This window comes from Heterodontus francisci, chromosome 6 (assembly GCF_036365525.1).
Source record: "Heterodontus francisci isolate sHetFra1 chromosome 6, sHetFra1.hap1, whole genome shotgun sequence".
NCBI classification, from domain to species: Eukaryota; Metazoa; Chordata; class Chondrichthyes; order Heterodontiformes; family Heterodontidae; genus Heterodontus; species Heterodontus francisci.
The window spans coordinates 73,520,883-73,542,794 of NC_090376.1; the positions used below are offsets into that span (position 1 = coordinate 73,520,883).

At 51.2% G+C, this 21,912-nt stretch overlaps 1 pseudogene; it reads right to left on the minus strand.

Moving 5' to 3' along the window:
* Positions 1-15,241: 15,241 nt before the first annotated feature.
* Positions 15,242-15,350, minus strand: LOC137371612 (U2 spliceosomal RNA; annotated as a pseudogene).
* Between the last annotated feature and the right edge of the window lie 6,562 nt (positions 15,351-21,912).

Below are 21,912 nucleotides of genomic sequence, written 5' to 3' on the forward strand. Positions count from 1 at the left end.
GTAGGGGAGAAAGCAACTGGATTGTGCATCCGCAGCTGGAGGGAACGGCTGAATGGAGAGGGCCGGAAGCGAGAGGCCGTAGAGAGCCGCGGGGAGCGAGCGTGCGAAGACCTTGGTGTCACCGGGTCCAGGGACTGGCCAGTAAGTCTTTTGTTGTTGTGTTTATGGCGCATGCACTGAAAAAGGCACTCCTCTTCCGTTCCGCTGCTCCCCCCCCCCCGCACTCTCTCCCCTTCTCCCCCCCCACTCTCTCCCCTTCTCCCCCCCCACTCTCTCCCCTTCTCCCCCCCCACTCCCTCCCCCCCCTCTCCCTCTTCCCCCCCTCCCTCCCTCCCTCTCTCTCCCTCTTCCCCCCCTCCCTCCCTCTTCCCCCCCCCCTCCCTCCCTCCCTCTCCTCTTTACCCCCTCCCTCCCTCTCCCTCTTCCCCCCCTCCCTCCCTCTCCCTCTTTTCCCCCTCCCTCTTTCCCCCCCTCCCTCCCTCTCCCTCTTTTCCCCCTCCCTCTTTCCCCCCCTCCCTCCCTCTCCCTCTTCCCCCCCCCTCCCTCCCTCTCCCTCTTCCCCCCCCCTCCCTCCCTCCCTCTTACCCCCCCCCCCCTCCCTCCCTCTCCCTCTTCCCCCCCTCCCTCCCTCTCCCTCTACCCCCCCCCTCCCTCTCCCTCTTTTCCCCCCCTCCCTCCCTCTCCCTCTTTTCCCCCCCTCCCTCCCTCTCCCTCTTTTCCCCCTCTTTTCCCCCCTCCCTCCCCCTCTTTTCCCCCCTCCCTCCCCCTCCCTCCCCCTCTTTTCCCCCCTCCCTCCCCCTCCCTCCCCCTCTTTTCCCCCCCTCCCTCCCCCTCTTTTCCCCCCTCCCTCCCCCTCTTTTCCCCCCTCCCCCCTATTTCCCCCCCTCCCTCCCCCTCTTTTCCCCCCTCCCTCCCCCTCTTTTCCCCCTCCCTCCCCCTCTTTTCCCCCCTCCCTCCCCCTCTTTCCCCCCCCTCCCTCCCCCTCTTTTTCCCCTCTTTCCCCCCCCCTCCCTCCCTCTCCCTCTTTTCCCCCCCTCCCTCCCTCTCCCTCTTTTCCCCCCCCCCTCCCTCCCTCTCCCTCTTTTCCCCCCCTCCCTCCCTCTCCCTCTTTTCCCCCCTCTCCCTCTTTTCCCTCCCTCTCCCTCTTTCCCCCCCTCCCTCCCTCTCTCTCCCTCTTTCCCCCCCTCCCTCCCTCTCCCTCTTTTCCCCCCCTCTCCCTCTTTTCCCTCCCTCTCCCTCTTTTCCCTCCCTCTCCCTCTTTTCCCTCCCTCTCCCTCTCTTCCCCCCTCCCTCTCCCTCTTTTCCCCCCCTCCCTCCCTCCTCTCCCTCTTCCCCCCCCTCCCTCTCCCTCTTTCCCCCCCCTCCCTCCCTCTCCCTCTTTTCCCCCCTCTCCCTCTTTTCCCTCCCTCTCCCTCTTTCCCCCCCTCCCTCCCTCTCTCTGCCTCTTTCCCCCCCTCCCTCCCTCTCCCTCTTTTCCCTCCCTCTCCCTCTTTTCCCTCCCTCTCCCTCTTTTCCCCCCCCTCCCTCTCCCTCTTTTCCCCCCCCTCCCTCCCTCCCTCTCCCTCTTTCCCCCCCTCCCTCTCCCTCTTTCCCCCCCTCCCTCTCCCTCTTTTCCCTCCCTCTCCCTCTCTTCCCCCCTCCCTCTCCCTCTTTCCCCCCCCTCCCTCTCCCTCTTTTCCCCCCCCTCCCTCCCTCCCTCTCCCTCTTTCCCCCCCTCCCTCTCCCTCTTCCCCCCCTCCCTCCCTCTCCCTCTTTCCCCCCCCTCCCTCTTTCCCCCCCTCCCTCTTTCCCCCCCCTCCCTCCCTCTCCTCTTTTCCCCCTCCCTCTTTTCCCCCCCTCCCTCTTTTCCCCCCTCCCTCTCCCTCCCCCCCCTCCCTCTTTTCCCCCCCCTCCCTCCCTCCCTCTCCCTTTTTCCCCCCCCCCCTCCCTCCCTCTCCCTCTTTTCCCCCCCCCTTCTCCCCTCCCCCCCCTCACCCTGGCACCGCTACCGCTGGTCTCCCCGCGCTGCTCTCCCTGGCCCGCTCCACTCTCTCACTCCGGCCATTGTATTCTGCCACGTGTTTGTTAGGTTTCATCTCTGTGATTTTTTGAGCAGCGCCATCTTTAGTCCTGGCAGCTGCTACAGTCGCAGGCTGTGACGTTTTCGTGGCACATGCTGTATCTGCGCATGTGCCAAAACAGCGCCACCTACCGATCGCGTTGTCAACAATTGCGGTCAATTTTTTACATGAGGCTTGTGCTTCAGTTTTCACAGAACTACAAATTGAATTGTGGAATGTGATCTGAAACCACTATTAGGCCACAACGTTCAAAATAATATAAAGAATCTTAATTTATTCTGTTGTTTTGAACCAGTGGCTTTCAGAAATAAGAGGAGGATTGGACCATAGGACTGATCAAGCCTGCTTTGGCTATAAGATTTTAATCGGGGCTGTTGTTTTGAGCTGCCAGTTTTTTGAAGTTGTTTGTTTGCTTTTCTGAGATTTGTAGACATGTATGTTACTTCACACAAACTATCACCAAATGCTAACTATGGACAAACACACTGCTATGCTGTATGTTCTCACCACTCCACCCTCCACTGAAATGTATCTCAAAGTTCCCTCAAGAACCTGGAAAGATATATCCTTTAATGATACAGCAAACACTGGCAGGCTTCAATAAATGATTACAGCACAACGGAAACAAATGCACAGAACTCCGTTAATAGAAACAGACTTCTTATGACAGCAACAGCAGCCAACTGTAACAAAACTAGATCCAACCCGTCAAAGGTTTTAGGTGATTGAAAATAATGATTTGCTTTGACTTGAAAGGGGTTTGAATTCTTGCCCTTTCTGTTCAATAATGAAATGGACTCCCACAGGCCATTGAACGAGAATAGTGAACAGGACTTTTATTCCCAAGATCCACAAATAGGGCTGCCCTGGTAGACCTATCATTTCAGCCTGTTCCTGCCCCACTGAACTGATTTCTTCCTATCTCAACTCTACTTTTTCTTCCCTTGTCTAGTCTCTTCTCACCTACAACCGTGATTCTTGTTTGCCCTCCACCGTGTTAACAGTTTCAAATTTCCTGGCTCACAACACCTCCTCTTCTCCATGGACGTCCAATCTCTCCACACCTCCATTCCTACCAACACAGTCTGAGGGGTCTCTGTCTCTTCCTTAAATGGAGGCTCAACCAGTCTCCATTCATCACCACCCTCCTCCACCTGGCTGAACTTGATCTCACGCTGAACAACTTCTCCTTTAACTCCACTCACTCTTCCAAATAAAAGACTTTGCCATGGGTACCCACATGGGTGCTGGCTATGCCTGCCTTTTTGTGGGATATATGGAACATTCCTTGTTCCAGTCCCACTCAGGCCCCCTCCTTCAACTCTCTTTCCATTACATTGCCGACCATATTGGTGCCTTTTTCTGCTCTCACCCCAAACTGGAAAATCTCATCAACTTTGCTTCCAATTTTCATCCTTCTCTCACCTTCATATGGCCCCCATCTTGCATTAGATCCAAGGAAGAGGCATATAAATTCGCCAGTAAAAACAACAGACCTGAGGATTGGCAGCAGTTTAGAATTCAACAAAGGAGGACCAAGGGATTGATTAAGAAGGGGAAAATAGAGTATGAGAGCAAGCTTGCGGGGAACGTAAAAACTGACGGTAAAAGTTTCTATAGGTATGTGAAGAGAAAAAGATTGGTGAAGACAAATGTAGGTCCGTTACAGTCAGAAACAGGGGAATTTATTATGGCGAACAAAGAAATGGTTGACCAACTAATGTCCTTTAGGGAAGGAAATCTGTTGTCCTTACCTGGTCTGACCTACATGTGACACCAGACCCACAGCAATGTTTTACATGCCCTCTGAAATGGCCTAGAAAGCCACTCAGTTGTATCTAACCATGGCAAAGTCAATAAAAAAGAATGACACCGGACAGACTATCCGGTATCGACCGAGGCACCAAAAACGACAACGGTAAACCCAGTCCTGTTGACCCTGCAAAGTCCTCCTTACTAATATCTGGGGGCTTGTGCCAAAGTTAGGACAGCTGTCTCACAGACTAGTCAAGCAACAGCCTGACAGTCATACTCACGGAATCATAGCTCACAATGTCCCAGACAGTGTCATCACCACCCCTGGGAATGTCCTGCCCCACCGGCAGGACAGACCCACCAGAGTTGGTGGCACAGTGGTATACAGTAGGGAGGGAGTTGCCCTGGGAGTCCTCAAGATCGACTCTGGACCCCATGAAGTCTCATGGCACCAGATCAAACATGGACAAGGAAACCTTCTGCTGATTACCACCTACCGCCCTCCCTCAGCTGATGAGTCAATACTCCTCCATGTTGAACAGCACTTGGCGGAAGCACTGAGGGTGGCGAGGGCACAAGATGTACTCTGGGTGGGGGATTTCAATGTCCATCACCAAGAGTGGCTCGGTAGCACCATTACTGACCAAGCTGGCCTAGTCCTAAAGGACATAGCTGCTAGACTGGGTATGCGGCAGGTGGTGAGGGAACCAACAAGCGGGGAAAACATACTTGACCTGATCCTCACCAATCTGCCTGCTGCAGATGCATCTGTCCATGACAGTATTGGTCGGAGTGACCACCGCACAGTCCTTGTGGAGACGAAGTCCCGCCTTCACATCGAGGATACCGTTCATCGTGTTGTGTGGCACTACCACTGTGCTAAATGGGATAGATTTCAAACAGATATAGCAATGCAAAACTGGGGATCCATGAGGCGCTGTGGGCCATCTGCAGCAGCAGAATTGTACTCAACCACAATCTGGAACCTCATGGCCCAGCATATCCCCCACTCTACCATTACCATCAAGCCAGGAGACCAACCCTGGTTCAATGAAGAGTGCAGGAGGGCATGCCAGGAGCAGCACCAGGCATACCTCAATATGAGGTGTTAACCTGGTGAAGCTACAACACAGGACTATCTGCGTGCCAAACTGCATAAGCAGCACGTGATAGAACGAGCTAAGGGATCCCATAACCAACGGATCAGATCCAAGCTCTGCAGTCCTGTCACATCCAGCCATGAATGGTGGTGGACAATGAAACAATTAACTGGAGGAGGTGGCTCCACAAATATCCCCATCCTCAATGATGGTGGAGCCCAGCACATCAGTGCGAAATATAAGGCTGAAGCATTTGCAACAATCTTCAGCCAGAAGTGCCGAGTTGATGATCCATCTTGCCTCCTCCTGAAGTCCCCAGCATCACAGATGCCAGACTTCAGCCAATTCGATTCATTCCACATGATATCAAGAAACGACTGAAAGCACTGGATACTGCAAAAGCTATGGGCCCTGACAATATTCCGGCAATAGCACTGAAGACCTGTGCTCCAGAATTTGCCGCGCCACTAGCCAAGCTGTTCAAATACAGCTACAACACTGGCATCTACCCTGCAATGTGGAAAATTGCCCAGGTATGTCCTGTACACAAAAAGCAGGACAAGTCCAACCCGGCCAATTACCGCCCCATCAGCCAAATCTCAATCATCAGTAAAGTGATGGAAGGTGTCATCAACAGTGCCATCAAGCGACACTTGCTTAGCAATAACCTGCTCAGTGACGCTCAGTTTGGGTTCCGCCAGTGCTACTCAGCTCCTGACCCGATTACAGCCTTGGTTCAAACATGGACAAAAGAGCTGAACTCAAGAGGTGAGGTGAGAGTGACTGCCCTCGACATCAAGGCAGCATTTGACCGAGTATGGCATCAAGGAGCCCTAGCAAAACTGAGGTCAATGCGAATTGGGGGAAAACCCTCCTCTGGCTGGAGTCACACCTAGCACAAAGGAAGATGGTTGTGGTTGTTGGAAGTCAATCATCTGAGCTCCAGGACATCACTGCAGGAGTTCCTCAGGGTAGTGTCCTAGGCCCAACCATCTTCAGCTGCTTCATCAATGACCTTCCTTCAATTATAAGGTCAGAAGTGGGGATGTTTGCTGATGATTGCACAATGTTCAGCACCATTCGTGACTCCTCAGATACTGAAGCAGTCCGTGTAGAAATGCAGCAAAACCTGGACAATATCCAGGCTTGGGCTGATAAGTGGCAAGTAACATTCGCGCCACACATGTGCCTGGCAAAGACGATCACCAACAAGGCAGAATCGAACCATCTCCCCTTGACATTCAATGGCATTACCATCTCTGAATCCCCCACGATCAACATCCTAGGGGCTACAATTTACCAGAAACTGAACTGGAATAGCCATATAAATACCGTGGTTGCAAGAGCAAGTCAGAGGCTGGGAATCCTGAGGGGAGTAACTCACCTCCTGACTCCCCAAAGCCTGTCCACCATCTACAAGGCACAAGTCAGGAATGTGATGGAATACTCTCCACTTGCCTGGATGGGTGCAGCTCCAACAACACGCAAGAAGCTCAACACCATCCCAGACAAAGCAGCCCGCTTGATTGGCACCCCATCTACTAACATTCACTCCCTCCACCACCGATGCACAGTGGCAGCAGTGTGTCCCATCTACAAGATGCACTGCAGCAATGCACCAAGGCTCCTTAGACAGCACCTTCCAAACCCGCAGCCTCTACCAACTAGAAGGACAAAGGCAGCAAATGCATGGGATTACTACCACCTGCAAGTTCCCCTCCAAGTCACACACCATCCCGACTTGGAACGATATCGCCGTTCCTTCAGTGTCGCTGGGTCAAAATCCTGGAACTCCCTTCCTAACAGCACCGTGGGTATACCTACCCCAAATGGACTGCAGTAGTTCAAGATGGCAGCTCACCACCATCTTCTCAAGGGCAATTAGGGATGGGCAATAAATGCTGGCCTAGCCAGCGATGCCCACATCCCATGAATTAATTTTTAAAAAACTAAATGCATACTTTGGTTCTGTCTTCACAAAGGAGGACACAAATATCATACCAGAAATGTGGGGAACACATGGCTTAGTGAAAGAGAGGAACTGAAGGAAATCAGTATGAGTAGAGAAATGGTGTTGGGGAAATTGATGGGATTGAAGGCCGATAAATCCCCAGGGCCTGATGGTATGCATCCCAAAGTACATAAGGAAGTGGCCCTAGAAATAGTGGATGCATTGGTGGTAATCTTCCAAGATTCTATAGACTCTGGAACAGTTTCTACAGATTGGAGGGTAGCTAATGTAACCCCACTATTTAAAAAGGGAGGTAGAGAGAAAGCAGGCAATTATAGATCAGTCAGCCTGACGTCGGTCGTGGGGAAAATTCTAGAGTCCATTATAAAAGATTTTATAGCAGAGCACTTAGAGAACAGTGGTAGAATCGGACAAAGTCAGCATGGATTCACGAAAGGGAAATCATGCTTGACAAATCTACTAGAATTCTTTGAGGATGTAACTAGTAGGTTGATGGTCGGCACAGACTCGGTGGGCCGAAGGGCCTGTTTCAGTGCTGTATCTCTAAATTAAACTAGAGTTGATGAGTGGGAGCCAGTGGATGTGGTTTATTTGGACTTTCAGAAGGCTTTCGATAAGGTCCCACATAAGAGGTTAGCATGTAAAATTAAAGTGCATGGGATTGGGGATAGTATATTGTGATGGATAGAAAACTGGTTGGCAGACAGGATCAAAAGGTAAGGATAAATGGGTCTTTTTCCAAATGGCAGGCCGTGACTAGTGGGGTACCGCAAGGATCGGTGCTAGGACCCCAGCTATTCACAATATATATTAATCATTTAGATGAGGGAACCAAATGTAATATTTCCAAATTTGCAGATGACACAAAACTGGGTGGGAGGGTGAGTTGTGAGGAGGATGCAGAGAGGCTTCAGGGTGATTTGGACAAGTTGAGTGAGTGGGCTAATGCATGGCAGATGCAGTATAATGTGGATAAATGTGAGGTTATACACTTTGGTAGCAAAAACAGGAAGGCAGACTATTATCTGAATGGCTATAAACTGAGAGAGGGGAATACACAGCGAGACCTGGGTGTTTTCGTACACCAGTCGCTCAAGGTAAGCATGCAGGTGCAACAGGCGGTAAAAAAGGCAAATGATATTTGGCCTTCATAGTGAGAGGATTCAAGTACAGGGAGCAGGGACGTCTTGCTGCAATTATACAGGGCCTTGGTGAGACCACACCGGGAATATTGTGTGCAGTTTTGGTCTCCTTATCTGAGGAAGGATGTTCTTGCTATAGAGGGAGTGCAACAAAGGTTTACCAGACTGATTCCTGGGATGGTGGGTCTGACGTATGAGGAGACATTGAGTCGGTTGGGCTTATATTCACTGGAGTTCAGAAGAGTGAGCGGGGATCTCATAGAAACCTATAAAATTCTAACAGGACTTGACAGGGTAGATGCAGGAAGGATGTTCCCGATGGTCGGGCAGTCCAGAACCAGGGGTCATAGTCTAAAGATACGGGGTAAACCTTTCAGGACTGAGATGAGAAATTTCTTCACCCAGAGAGTGGTGAGTCTGTGGAATTCACTACCACAGAAAGCAGTTGAGGCCAAAACATTGTATGCTTTCAAGAAGGAGTTAGATATAGCTCTTGGGTCTAAAGGGATCAAAGGGTAGGGGGAGAAAGCGGGAACAGGTTATTGAGTCGGATGATCAGCCATGATCATAATGAATGGTGAAGCAGGCTCAAAGGGCCGAATGGTCTACTCCTGCTCCTATTTTCTATGTTTCTATCTCCAACTCTTCCCTTCCTTAACTTCTTTGTCTCCATTTCTGGGGATAGGCTATCAATGAACATTTACTATAAGCCCACTGACTCTCACAGCTACCTCAATTACACTTCCTCCCATCCTGCTTCCTTCCTGTAAGGACTTCATTCCATTTTACCAGTTTCTCCATCTCCGTTGCATGTTTTAATGATGCAACTTTCCACACCATGATATGTCTTCCTTTTTCCTCAACCAAGGGTTCCCCACACCTGGGTTAACAGGGCCCTCAACCATGTCCATCCCATTTCCATCACTTCTGCTCTCATCCCTGCTCCTCTGTCTCAGAACCATGATAGGATCCCCCTTGAGTTCACCTTCTGCTCTAACAGCTAATGAGTGATTTCTGCAAACTGCAGCGTGATGCCACCACCAAATACATCTTCCCATCTCATCCCCTTTGAGCATCCCAAAGGAACCGTTCCCTCTGTGATATCCTCATCCACTCCTCAATCACCTTCAACACCTTTCCTTTCCCGCGACACATCAAAGTAAGGTGAAGAATAAATTAGATAGAACGGCCACTTTAAGGTTTTTTTGGTACATTTTTTTGATTGAGAGAGGAAGGAATACCTGGAGGAGAGAAGTGCTCTTCTTCACAAAATGTGGCATTGTTTACTTTACATCCACCTGAACTGCAGGGCCTCAGTTTAATGTCTCATCCAACATATAGCACCACTGATGCTGCAGCTCTCCCTCAGTACACGTGAAATCAGCCTTGATTATGTACTCAAATCCTGCAATGGGGTTTACACCTCCAACATCTGCTTCAGGAGCTGATAGTGCTACCAAATGATCCAATCTAACAATCTGGATTGAGTTACTCATTCATTAACAATTAAACTTCTGCAAAATATACTGCAATTGTAAAGAGGGTGCAAGAACAGAGACAGCTGGGGCTGTAAGTACACAAATCTTTGAAGGAAATAGAACAAGTTGAGCAGGCTTTTAAAAAAAGGCATACAGGATTCTGTGCTTTATAGACAGAAGCACAGAGTACAAAAGCAAGGAAGAACTCAGCATTTGGTAAGGAAGTGCCCGTAGTACTGCGTAGGTGGCAGGGAGAGTGGGTACTCAGCGCCTGGGCATTAAATGGGGTTGCGAACCCCTGGCATCACAGGGGCAGAAGAGCAGGGAGCAAGGCTACCAATCACAATTTGGTGGCCACCTGCCCAGAAGGAAGGCTGCAGCTGGCAATGGGGGCACAAATGTCAGATTTTGGGCCCAGTGATGTTTTGGGGTAACACCCTCCGCAGGAAAGATGCAAGCCTGAGCAGCAGAAGGATGTGGGACAAGGAAGTGGTGCAGGAAGGCAATAGAGGCCATACCCTCAACATTTTTTTTTTTAATTTCCAAAATATACTTTATTCATAAAACTCTGTAAAAATTACATTGCCAAACAGTTTCCAAACAGCACCAAAAAATACAAACATTGCAAGGGAGATCAGTTTCCTTCAATACTGTCATGAGTTTCTTCCCAACCCTTCCGTTTCACAATTGTCATGTCAATTACAGTTTTACATTTACAGCAATTGAGAATATTAACGATACAGTTCGAGGGGCTTCCCATGGTTCCAGCCCCTCAGTCCAGCTTGGTGGGGGAACCTTACACTGTGGTCTTTCCCCATTGAGCCTTTGCTGCGGCTGCCCCAAGCTTTAGTGCGTCCCTCAGCACGTAGTCCTGGACCTTGGAATGTGCCAGTCTGCAACATTCGGTGGTGGACAACTCTTTGCGCTGGAAGATCAGCAAGTTTCGGGCAGACCAAAGGGCGTCTTTCACCGAATTGATAGTCCTCCAGCAGCAGTTGATGTTTGTCTCGGTGTGCATCCCTGGGAACAGCCCGTAGAGCACAGACTCCTGTGTTACAGAGCTGCTTGGGATGAACCTTGACAAAAACCACTGCATCTCTTTCCACACCTGCTTTGCAAAGGCACATTCCAGGAGGAGGTGGGCGACCGTCTCTTCCCCACCACAGCCAACGCGGGGGCACTGTGCGGAGGGGGCGAGACTTCGGGTGTGCATGAAGGATCTGACGGGGAGGGCCCTTCTCACCACCAGCCAAGCTACGTCTTGGTGCTTGTTTGAAAGTTCTGGTGATGAGGCATTCCGCCAAATGACTTTGACGGTCTGCTCGGTGAACCATCCGACAGGATCCACCGTTTCCTTTTCCCGTAGGGCCTTGAGGACATTCCGTGCAGACCACTGCCTGATGGACCGGTGGTCAAAGGTGTTTTTCCGCAGAAACTGCTCCACGAAGGATAGGTGGTACGGCACGTCCCAACTGCACGGAGCGTTCCGCGGCAATGTGACCAGGCCCATCCTTCGCAACACCGGGGACAGATAGAACCTCAGCACGTAGTGACACTTGGAGTTTGCGTACTGGGGATCTACACATAGCTTGATGCAGCCGCACACGAAGGTGGTCATCAGGATGAGGGCCACGTTGGGTACATTTTTCCCGCCCATGTCCAGAGATTTGAACATCGTGTCCCTCCGGACCCGGTCCATTTCAGATCCCCAGACGAAGCGGAAAATGGCTCGGGTGACTGCCACGGCGCAGGAGTGGGGTATGGGCCAGACCTGCGCCACGTAGAGCAACAACGTGAGCGCCTCGCACCTGATGACCAGGTTCTTACCCACAATGGAGAGAGATCGCTGCCCCCACATGCCCAACTTTTGTCGTACCTTGGCTACTCGCTCCTCCCATGTTTTGGTGCACGCCCCGGCACTTCCGAACCATATCCCCAGCACCTTCAGGTAATCTGACCTGACGGTGAAGGGGACAAAGGATCGGTCAGCCCAGTTCCCAAAGAACATGGCCTCGCTCTTGCCGTGGTTAACTTTGGCTCCCGAGGCCAGTTCGAACTGGTCGCAGATGCTCATCAGTCTGCGCACGGACAGCGGATCCGAGCAGAAGACGGCGACGTCATCCATGTACAGGGAGGTTTTGACCTGAGTGCCTCCGCTGCCTGGGATTGTCACCCCTCTTATGCTCGCATCCTTCCTAATAGACTCAGCAAAGGATTCAATACAGCAAACAAACAAGACCGGGGAAAGAGGACAGCCCTGTCTGACTCCAGATTTGATCGGGAAACTTTCAGATTCCCACCCGTTGATTGAGACTGCGCTACTGATGTTTGTGTAGAGCAGTTGGATCCAATTGCAGATTCCCTCCCCAAACCCCATTTTGGAAAGCACGTCCATCATGTAGGTGTGCGATATCCTGTCAAAAGCCTTCTCCTGGTCCAGGCTGATGAGGCAGGTGTCCACCCTCCTGTCCCGTACGGAGGCGATCGTATCCCTGAGTAGCGCGAGGCTATCAGAGATCTTCCTGCCGGGTACAGTACAGGTCTGATCGGGGTGAATCACCAGCTCCAGAGCAGACTTGACTCGACTGGCTATGACTTTGGACAGAATCTTGGAATCAACATTAAGCAGTGAGATGGGCCGCCAATTTCTGATTTCTACCCTCTCCCCCTTCTGCTTGTAAATGAGGGTGATGATGCCTTTTCTCATGGATTCTGACATGCTACCGGCCAGGAGCATACTCTCGTATACTTCCAGCAGGTCCGGGCCGACCCAGTCCCACAGGGCCGAGTACAACTCGACCGGTAAGCCGTCGCTCCCGGGAGTTTTACTCGCCTCGAAAGACTCGACGGCCTTTGTCAGCTCGTCCAGAGTTAGCGGCTTGTCCAGTCCCTCCCTCCTGCTGTCATCTAAGACCTCTGTGATAGATGACAGGAAGGACTGGGAGGCTCTGCTGTCTGTGGGCTTCGCGTCATACAGCCCAGCATAAAAGGATTTGCTGATCCTTAGTATGTCGGACTGCGAAGACGTTACCGAGCCATCTTCTTCCTTCAGGCTGCTGATAACAGAGCTCTCTCTGTACCTTTTGGAAGAAGTAACGCGAGCACGTCTCATCCTGCTCGATGGAGCGGACTCTGGACCGGAAGATGATCTTGGAGGCCTCCTTGGCAAAGAGCGAGGCCTGCTGGCTCTTCACCTCTTGGAGGTCCTCCTTGACCTCGACCCCCATTGACTGCAACCGGAGCAGATTTTGCATAATTTTCTGGAGTCGGGACAGTTCCCTCTGTCTCTCTCTCGCCTTCTGAACACCTTTGTGGATGAAGAACCTCTTGATGTTCTCCTTAATCGCTTCCCACCAGTGAACTGGAGACTCAAAGAGGGGTTTCACGGTCCTCCAACCATTGTAATCCCTTTTGAGTTCCTCAACGTTCTCTGGGGTCAGCAGTGTCGCATTGAGCTTCCACGTCCCTCTGCCAACCCGCTGGTCGTCCTGTAAGTGACAGTCGGCCAGTAAGAGGCAGTGGTCGGAGAAGAACACCGGCTTGACGTCGGTGGATCCGACCGTGACAGCACGGGACACAAACAGGAAGTCAATCCTGGAACGGGCAGACCCGTCCGATCTTGACCATGTGTATCTGCGCTGCGCTCCGTCTGCAGGTTTGCTGAAGACGTCGTGCAGTTTGGCATCCTTAACTGTTTCTATTAGGAATCTGGACGTAGCGTCCAGTTTGTCGTCACTGCCGGATCGTCCAGCCGCATCGATGATGCAGTTGAAGTTACCGCCTAGGATGACCGGCCTGGACGTCGCCAGCAGCAGTGGGAGCTGCTGGAAGACGGTCAGCCGCTCGCTGCGTTGTACCGGGGCGTACACGTTGATCAACCGGAGCGGAGCGTTGTTGTACATCACGTCTGCTACGAGGAGGCGGCCGCCCACCACCTCCTTAACTTCGGAGATGGTGAAGTTACCTCCCCGCAGCAGAATACCCAGGCCGGAGGAACGGCAGTCATTACCCCCCGACCAGATCGATGGCCCGTGGGACCACCATCGCGACCACTGCCTGTAGGTGCTGAGGTGTGGTATTCCACACTCCTGCAGAAACAGTAGGTCAGCTTTGACCTTGGCAAGGTAATCCAAGGTTGAAACACATCGCGTAGTCGATTTAATGCTACGCACATTAATGGAAGCAATTCTTACACCCATTTTTTACTAAAAATTAGTTGTTGCTTCCCATACCATTTGTCCTCGCTAGTCCCAGTCCTTCCCCTTCGGGATGTTCCTGCATACCCATCGTATGCGCAAGCAGTTTCACGTTGGTTGGGCTCAGAAACCCCTCCTGATTTTTCATGCAGGGTTTGTGCCGCTCGGGTGACATCGGGGGGGTCTTGTAGGCAGCGAGGATTGGGTTGTCCTCAGCTGCTTCCATCTGTTCCTCCTCGAAAACATCACAGCTCCCGGTCTCCCGGAGCCCAGGTGCGCCAGACGTGTCTTTGCTCCCGGTGTCTCGGAGCTGAGATGCGTTGGCCACGTCGTTACGTGTGGGGAATTGGGGTTGGGGCACGCCGGGCCCATCACAGCTTCCAGTGCCCGGGGGCTGGGATGCTTTATCATCCATCTCGGAGTTCTGCCGCCTCTTTTGAAGGGGCTGTCGTTCCAGCATTTCCCCGTCCAGTGAAGAGGAGTTGTTGCAGTCTGATTCAGAAGAGAGCCTCCTCTTGCCACTGGTTTGGGTGGTGGCTTTGGGATGTTTTTTCTTTGTGGTTTTCCTCTGGACCACTTGCCACTGACCTGTTTGTCCATCTGCTGCCTCCTCCTCCATTGATTCTGTCTGTGGAGGAGGGGTTTCCGGGCGCTGGGTAGGTGCTGGGTCGTTGGTTTCAGCCGCCTCCCCTTCCTTCTCAGGTTGAAGTTCCTCACTGCGGAGAAGGTTGCTGGTCTCCTTTCGAACAGCGGACGCCTTCGTCGAACCTTCGCCTGACCTTGCCGTCTGAGCATAGCTGAGACAACGTTTGGGGCAGGTCTTGTAGAGATGGCCTGCCGCACCGCACAAGTTGCAACACTTAGTCTGCTTACAGTCCTTGGTCTGATGGCCTTCCTCCTTGCAGTTCTTGCAAACAACCGTGCTGCAGTTGGCTGCCATGTGACCAGATTTGCCACAGGTGCGGCAAACTCTGGGCTGCCCAGCGTAGACCAAGAAGCCTCGACTTCCCCCGATAGCGAAGCTGGAGGGAGGGTGGATGATGGCTCCACTGGGATCGACCTTCAAGGTCACCTTGACCTGCCGCTTGCTGGTCCAGATCCCAAAGGGGTCCTTGACATCAGTGCTGCTGCCGGCCACCTCGACGTACCTGGCGAGAAAGGTGAGTACATCCACCACCGGAACATGGGGGTTGTAGAGGTGAATCGTCACCACCCGGTCCCGTTGTGACGGAAGCGTGAAGAGCGGCTCCGCTGTGAGGATCGACAGTGGAGCCCGGTCCCCTTTCTCCTTGAACGCCTTCAGGAACTTGATGCATCCCGCCACGTTCCGGAACGTCACGTCGAAGTATCCACTGCTGGGGAAATCCTGCAGGCAGAAGACGTCCGTCGCTTGAAATCCGCAGCAATCGAAGAGAATTTTCTTGATGAAGAAGGTGCGATCGACCGGTGCATCTCCTTCCTTGTCCTTCACGACCACCCGAACGGTGTTGCGCACTCCCTGGCCCGAAGCTCGAAAATTGGTTATAGCCATTTTACTCAAAGCTTCCCCAGGATCAAAAGGCAATGATCATGGTCTCTTCTCAATCAAATAAGCACTGATAAGAACAGATACTACACTTGATCTTAGCCAAAAGGCCGAGAAGCGAAGCCATACCCTCAACATAAGGATCAATTGCTTAAGACGGAGCTACCTGGAGATAATCGCGATCAAGTGCCGCAGGCGACTGTGACTCTCCAGGGCACTGTTACAGTCAAGTGAGGAGGGGTTGAAGGGCTTCCCTCTTTTCCCTCTCCTTGTTAGATCACAACAGATTTAATTCTTTCTTAAAGTGGATGTACTGGCCAATTCAGTAGGTGTTTGATTACTTTCTTGCTATCTAATCTTATAATAATCTTTGGCCTCCTTATCTCGAGAGACAATGGGTAAGCGCCTGGAGGTGGTCAGTGGTGTGTGGAGCAGTGCCTGGAGTGGCTACAAAGGTCAATTCTAGAGTGACCGGCTCTTCCACAGGTGCTGCAGAAAAATTTGTTTGTCGGGGCTGTTACACAGTTGGCTCTCCCCTTGCGTCTCTGTCTTTTTTCTTGCCAACTACTAAGTCTCTTCGACTCGCCACACTTCAGCCCCGCCTTTATGGCTGCCCGCCAGCCCTGGCGAACGCTGGCAACTGACTCCCACGACTTGCGATCAATGTCACACGATTTCATGTCGCGTTTGCAGACGTCTATAAAGCGGAGACATGGACGGCCGGTGGGTCTGATACCAGTGGCTGTACAATGTGTCTTTGGGGATCCTGCCATCTTCGATGTGGCTCACATGGCCAAGCCATCTCAAGCGCCGCTGACTCAGTAGTGTGTATAAGCTGGGGATGTTGGCCGCCTCGAGGACTTCTGTGTTGGAGATACGGTCCTGCCACCTGATGCCAAGTATTCTCCAGAGGCAGTGAAGATGGAATGAATTGAGACGTCGCTCTTGGCTGACATACGTTGTCCAGGCCTCGCTGCCATACAGCAAGGTACTGAGGACACAGGCCTGATACACTCGGACTTTTGTGTTCCGTGTCAGTGCGCCATTTTCCCACACTCTCTTGCCCAGTCTGGACATAGCAGTGGAAGCCTTTCCCATGCGCTTGTTGATTTCTGCATCTAGAGACAGGTTACTGGTGATAGTTGAGCCTAGGCAGGTGAACTCTTGAACCACTTCCAGAGCGTGGTTGCCAATATTGATGGATGGAGCATTTCTGATGTCCTGTCCCATGATGTTCGTTTTCTTGAGGCTGATGGTTAGGCCAAATTCATTGCAGGCAGCCGCAAACCTGTCGATGAGACTCTGCAGGCACTCTTCAGTGTGAGATGTTAAAGCAGCATCGTCAGCAAAGAGGAGTTCCCTGATGAGGACTTTCCGTACTTTGGACTTCGCTCTTAGATGGGCAAGGTTGAACAACCTGCCCCCTGATCTTGTGTGGAGGAAAATTCCTTCTTCAGAGGACTTGAACGCATGTGAAAGCAGCAAGGAGAAGAAAATCCCAAAAAGTGTGGGTGCGAGAACACAGCCCTGTTTCACGCCACTCAGGATAGGGAAGGGCTCTGATGAGGAGCCACCATGTTGAATTGTGCCTTTCATATTGTCATGGAATGAGGTGATGATACTTAGTAGCTTTGGTGGCCATCCGATCTTTTCTAGTAGTCTGAAGAGACCACGTCTGCTGACGAGGTCAAAGTCTTTGGTGAGATCAATGAAAGCAATGTAGAGGGGCATCTGTTGTTCACGGCATTTCTCCTGTATCTGACGAAGGGAGAACAGCATGTCAACGGTCGATCTCTCTGCACGAAAGCCACACTGTGCCTCAAGGTAGACGCGCTCGGCCAGCTTCTGGAGCCTGTTTAGAGCGACTCGAGCAAAGACTTTCCCCACTATGCTGAGCAAGGAGATTCCACGGTAGTTGTTGCAGTCACCTTTGTTTTTATAGAGGGTGATGATATTGGCATTACGCATGTCCTGGGGTACTGCTTCCTCGTCCCAGCACAGGCATAGCCGTTCATGTAGTGCTGAGAGTATAGCAGGCTTGGCACTCTTGATTATTTCAGGGGTAATGCTGTCCTTCCCAGGGGCTTTTCCGCTGGCTAGAGAATCAATGGCATCACTGAGTTCCGATTTTGTTGGCTGTATGTCCAGCTCATCCATGACTGGTAGAGGCTGGGCTGCATTGCACTGATCATAATAAAAACCAATCGACATACCTAAACTGAACTAATAAAATAATAAACACACCAACTTTCACTCTCACACAAATACGAGAGGTTTACACATACACACAAATAGGTTCCAGAGTGGGGAAAGGTAGATTGGTTGAGTTTGAGTCCATAAAAAAAGGTACATAGCTTGTGGAGTTTGGTGATTCGGCTGGCTTCTAGCTGAATTCGGTGGTCCTGAGGCTTTTATTTTGAAGAGGTAGATGTCTGGTTTGGTGAGTCTCTTGGAGATAGCGATGCAGATGATTTCCTCCAACGGGGTACTGATGGTAACTGGAGTAAGCAAAGATGGTCAGTCAACAGGCAGGATTTGAAAACTTTCAAGCTGGAATGGAGAGAGAGAGAGAGATGGAGGGACCCCTACTTAGGGACTGCACATGTCAGAGTCCTCTGCTGCAGAGAAAACACCAGCTTAAAACCACAGATGCGGAGGGACTTGTCAGATGACAGCCACTCAGTCTTTCAAAGATAGCAGTGAGTAGTATTTCTCTGCTTGCTGAAAGAACAGGTAGTTCCATGAAACGTCCAAGGTCTTGGTTTTTGCTGGGGACTGAGCAGATATTTTGTCTCTCTCTTCACAGTCCTTTTCAATGTAGGATACAGTGTAGCAAACTAGGTGATCAGTTTAAGCTGAAAGGATGACTTTGCAGGCAGCTTGTCTTTTTAAAATGACTAAATTTGGATCTCCAGTCACTGAACCAAAGAATATCATTCAACAAAACACATTGGCCTAACACCACTGACATCTATGACCTCATCGTTGAAGACATTGCAGCTCGCAGCACTGGTCGCCATGCCCCGCCAGTAGCTATCAAAGTCACTGTGGCCTTGAACTTCTTCGTCTCTGGCTCATTCCAAGGATCAGCTGCGGATCTTTGTGGCATCTTGCAAGTGGCTGAACAGCACTGTATCTCAGAGGTCACTGATGTTCTCTTTGCTCGGGCTGAAAAGTACATTCATTTCATGACAGAGGTGGTCTCACAGGGACAGAGGGCATTGTGTTTCGCCACCATCGTTGGGTTCCCCCAGGTGCAGGTCATCATTGATTGCACCCAAGTGGCCATTTAAGCACCCAGTGACTGCCCAGTGAGATTCATCAACAAGAAGGGTTAGTTGGTGGCCTATAGAATACACCCAGTTGTGTAATGGTATCGCTATTGTTTCTTAATTCTAACCAAATAGACTCTGTCATTGACCCTTCTGGGACATCCTTTCTCTTCAGCACTGTAATATTCTCCTTAATCAATTCTGCCACCCCTCCTCCTTTCTTTCCTATTCAATCATTCCTGAACATCTTGTATCCAGGAATATTTAGTACCCAGTCCTGCCCTTTTTAAAGCCTCCTCTCCATTACTGTCCATCCGACTGCTCACCACCTCTGGTCCAGTACACCTACTCAGCATCTATGCTCCAACACTCTGCTCCCCATCTGAAGCTAAAAACCAGTTCTATGAACAACTCCATAACATCATTAGCAGCATCCCCAACACCGAACACCTATTCCTGCTGGGGGACTTTAATGCCAGGGTTGGGGCCGACCATGACTCATGGCCCTCCTGCCTTGGGCGCTATGGCGTTGGAAGGATGAATGAGAACGGGCAGAGACTGCTTGAGTTGTGTACCTATCATAACCTCTGCATCACCAACTCGTTCTTTCACACTAAACCCTGTCACCAGGTTTCATGGAGGCACCCAAGATCACGTCGTTGGCACCAGCTAGACCTCATTGTCACAAGGCGAGCCGCCTTAAACAGTGTTCAAATCACACGCAGCTTCCACAGTGCGGACTGCGACACCGACCACTCCCTGGTGTGCAGCAAGGTTAGACTCAGACCAAAGAAGTTGCATCGTTCCAAGCAGAAGGGCCACCCGCGCATCAACACGAGCAGAATTTCTCACCCACAGCTGTTACAAAAATTTCTAAATTCACTTGTAACAGCCCTTCAAAACACTCCCACAGGGGATGCTGAGACCAAGTGGGCCCACATCAGAGACGCCATCTATGAGTCAGCTTTGACCACCTACGACAAAAGTGCGAAGAGAAATGCAGACTGGTTTCAATCTCATAATGAAGAGCTGGAACCTGTCATAGCCGCTAAGCGCATTGCACTGTTGAACTACAAGAAAGCCCCCAGCGATTTAACATCCGCAGCACTTAAAGCAGCCAGAAGTACTGCACAAAGAACAGCTAGGCGTTGCGCAAACGACTACTGGCAACACCTATGCAGTCATATTCAGCTGGCCTCAGACACCGGAAACATCAGAGGAATGTATGATGGCATGAAGAGAGCTCTTGGGCCAACCATCAAGAAGATCGCCCCCCTCAAATCTAAATCGGGGGACATAATCACTGACCAACGCAAACAGATGGACCGCTGGGTTGAGCACTATGTAGAACTGTACTCCAGGGAGAATGCTGTCACTGAGACTGCCCTCAATGCAGCCCAGCCTCTACCAGTCATGGATGAGCTGGACATACAGCCAACCAAATCGGAACTCAGTGATGCCATTGATTCTCTAGCCAGCGGAAAAGCCCCTGGGAAGGACAGCATTACCCCTGAAATAATCAAGAGTGCCAAGCCTGCTATACTCTCAGCACTACATGAACTGCTATGCCTGTGCTGGGACGAGGGAGCAGTACCCCAGGACATGCGCGATGCCAACATCATCACCCTCTATAAAAACAAAGGTGACCGCGGCGACTGCAACAACTACCGTGGAATCTCCCTGCTCAGCATAGTGGGGAAAGTCTTTGCTCGAGTCGCTCTGAACAGGCTCCAGAAGCTGGCCGAGCGCGTCTACCCTGAGGCACAGTGTGGCTTTCGTGCAGAGAGATCGACCATTGACATGCTGTTCTCCCTTCGTCAGATACAGGAGAAATGCCGTGAACAACAGATGCCCCTCTACATTGCTTTCATTGATCTCACCAAAGCCTTTGACCTCGTCAGCAGACGTGGTCTCTTCAGACTACGAGAAAAGATCGGATGTCCACCAAAGCTACTAAGTATCATCACCTCATTCCATGACAATATGAAAGGCACAATTCAACATGGTGGCTCCTCATCAGAGCCCTTTCCTATCCTGAGTGGTGTGAAACAGGGCTGTGTTCTCGCACCCACACTTTTTGGGATTTTCTTCTCCCTGCTGCTTTCACATGCGTTCAAATCCTCTGAAGAAGGAATTTTCCTCCACACAAGATCAGGGGGCAGGTTGTTCAACCTTGCCCGTCTAAGAGCGAAGTCCAAAGTATGGAAAGTCCTCATCAGAGAACTCCTCTTTGCTGACGATGCTGCTTTAACATCTCACACTGAAGAGTGCCTGCAGAGTCTCATCGACAGGTTTGCGTCTGCCTGCAATGAATTTGGCCTAACCATCAGCCTCAAGAAATCGAACATCATGGGGCAGGACATCAGAAATGCTCCATCCATCAATATTGGCGACCACGCTCTGGAAGTGGTTCAAGAGTTCACCTGCCTAGGCTCAACTATCACCAGTAACCTGTCTCTAGATGCAGAAATCAACAAGTGCATGGGTAAAGGCTTCCACTGCTATGTCCAGACTGGCCAAGAGAGTGTGGGAAAATGGCGCACTGACACGGAACACAAAAGTCCGAGTATATCAGGCCTGTGTCCTCAGTACCTTGCTCTACGGCAGCGAGGCCTGGACAACGTATGCCAGCCAAGAGCGACGTCTCAATTCATTCCATCTTCGCTGCCTTCGGAGAATACTTGGCATCAGGTGGCAGGACTAGATCTACAACACAGAAGTCCTTGAAGCGGCCAACACCCCCAGCTTATACACACTACTGAGTCAGCGGCGCTTGAGATGGCTTGGCCATGTGAGCCGCATGGAAGATGGCAGGATCCCCAAAGACACATTGTACAGCGAGCTCGCCACTGGTATCAGACCCACCGGCCGTCCATGTCTCCGCTATAAAGACGTCTGCAAACGCGACATGAAATCGTGTGACATTGATCACAAGTCGTGGGAGTCAGTTGCCAGCATTCGCCAGAGCTGGCGGGCAGCCATAAAGACAGGGCTAAATTGTGGCGAGTCGAAGAGACTTAGTAGTTGGCAGGAAAAAAGACAGAGGCGCAAGGGGAGAGCCAACTGTGCAACAGCCCCGACAAACAAATTTCTCTGCAGCACCTGTGGAAGAGCCTGTCACTCCAGAATTGGCCTTGATAGCCACTCCAGGCGCTGCTTCACAAACCACTGACCACCTCCAGGCGCATATCCATTGTCTCTCGAGATAAGGAGGCCCAAAGAAAGAAAGAAAGACTCTGTCATTGACCCTTCTGGGACATCCTTTCTCTTCAGCACTGTAATATTCTCCTTAATCAATTCTGCCACCCCTCCTCCTTTCTTTCCTATTCAATCATTCCTGAACATCTTGTATCCAGGAATATTTAGTACCCAGTCCTGCCCTTTTTAAAGCCTCCTCTCCATTACTGCCACA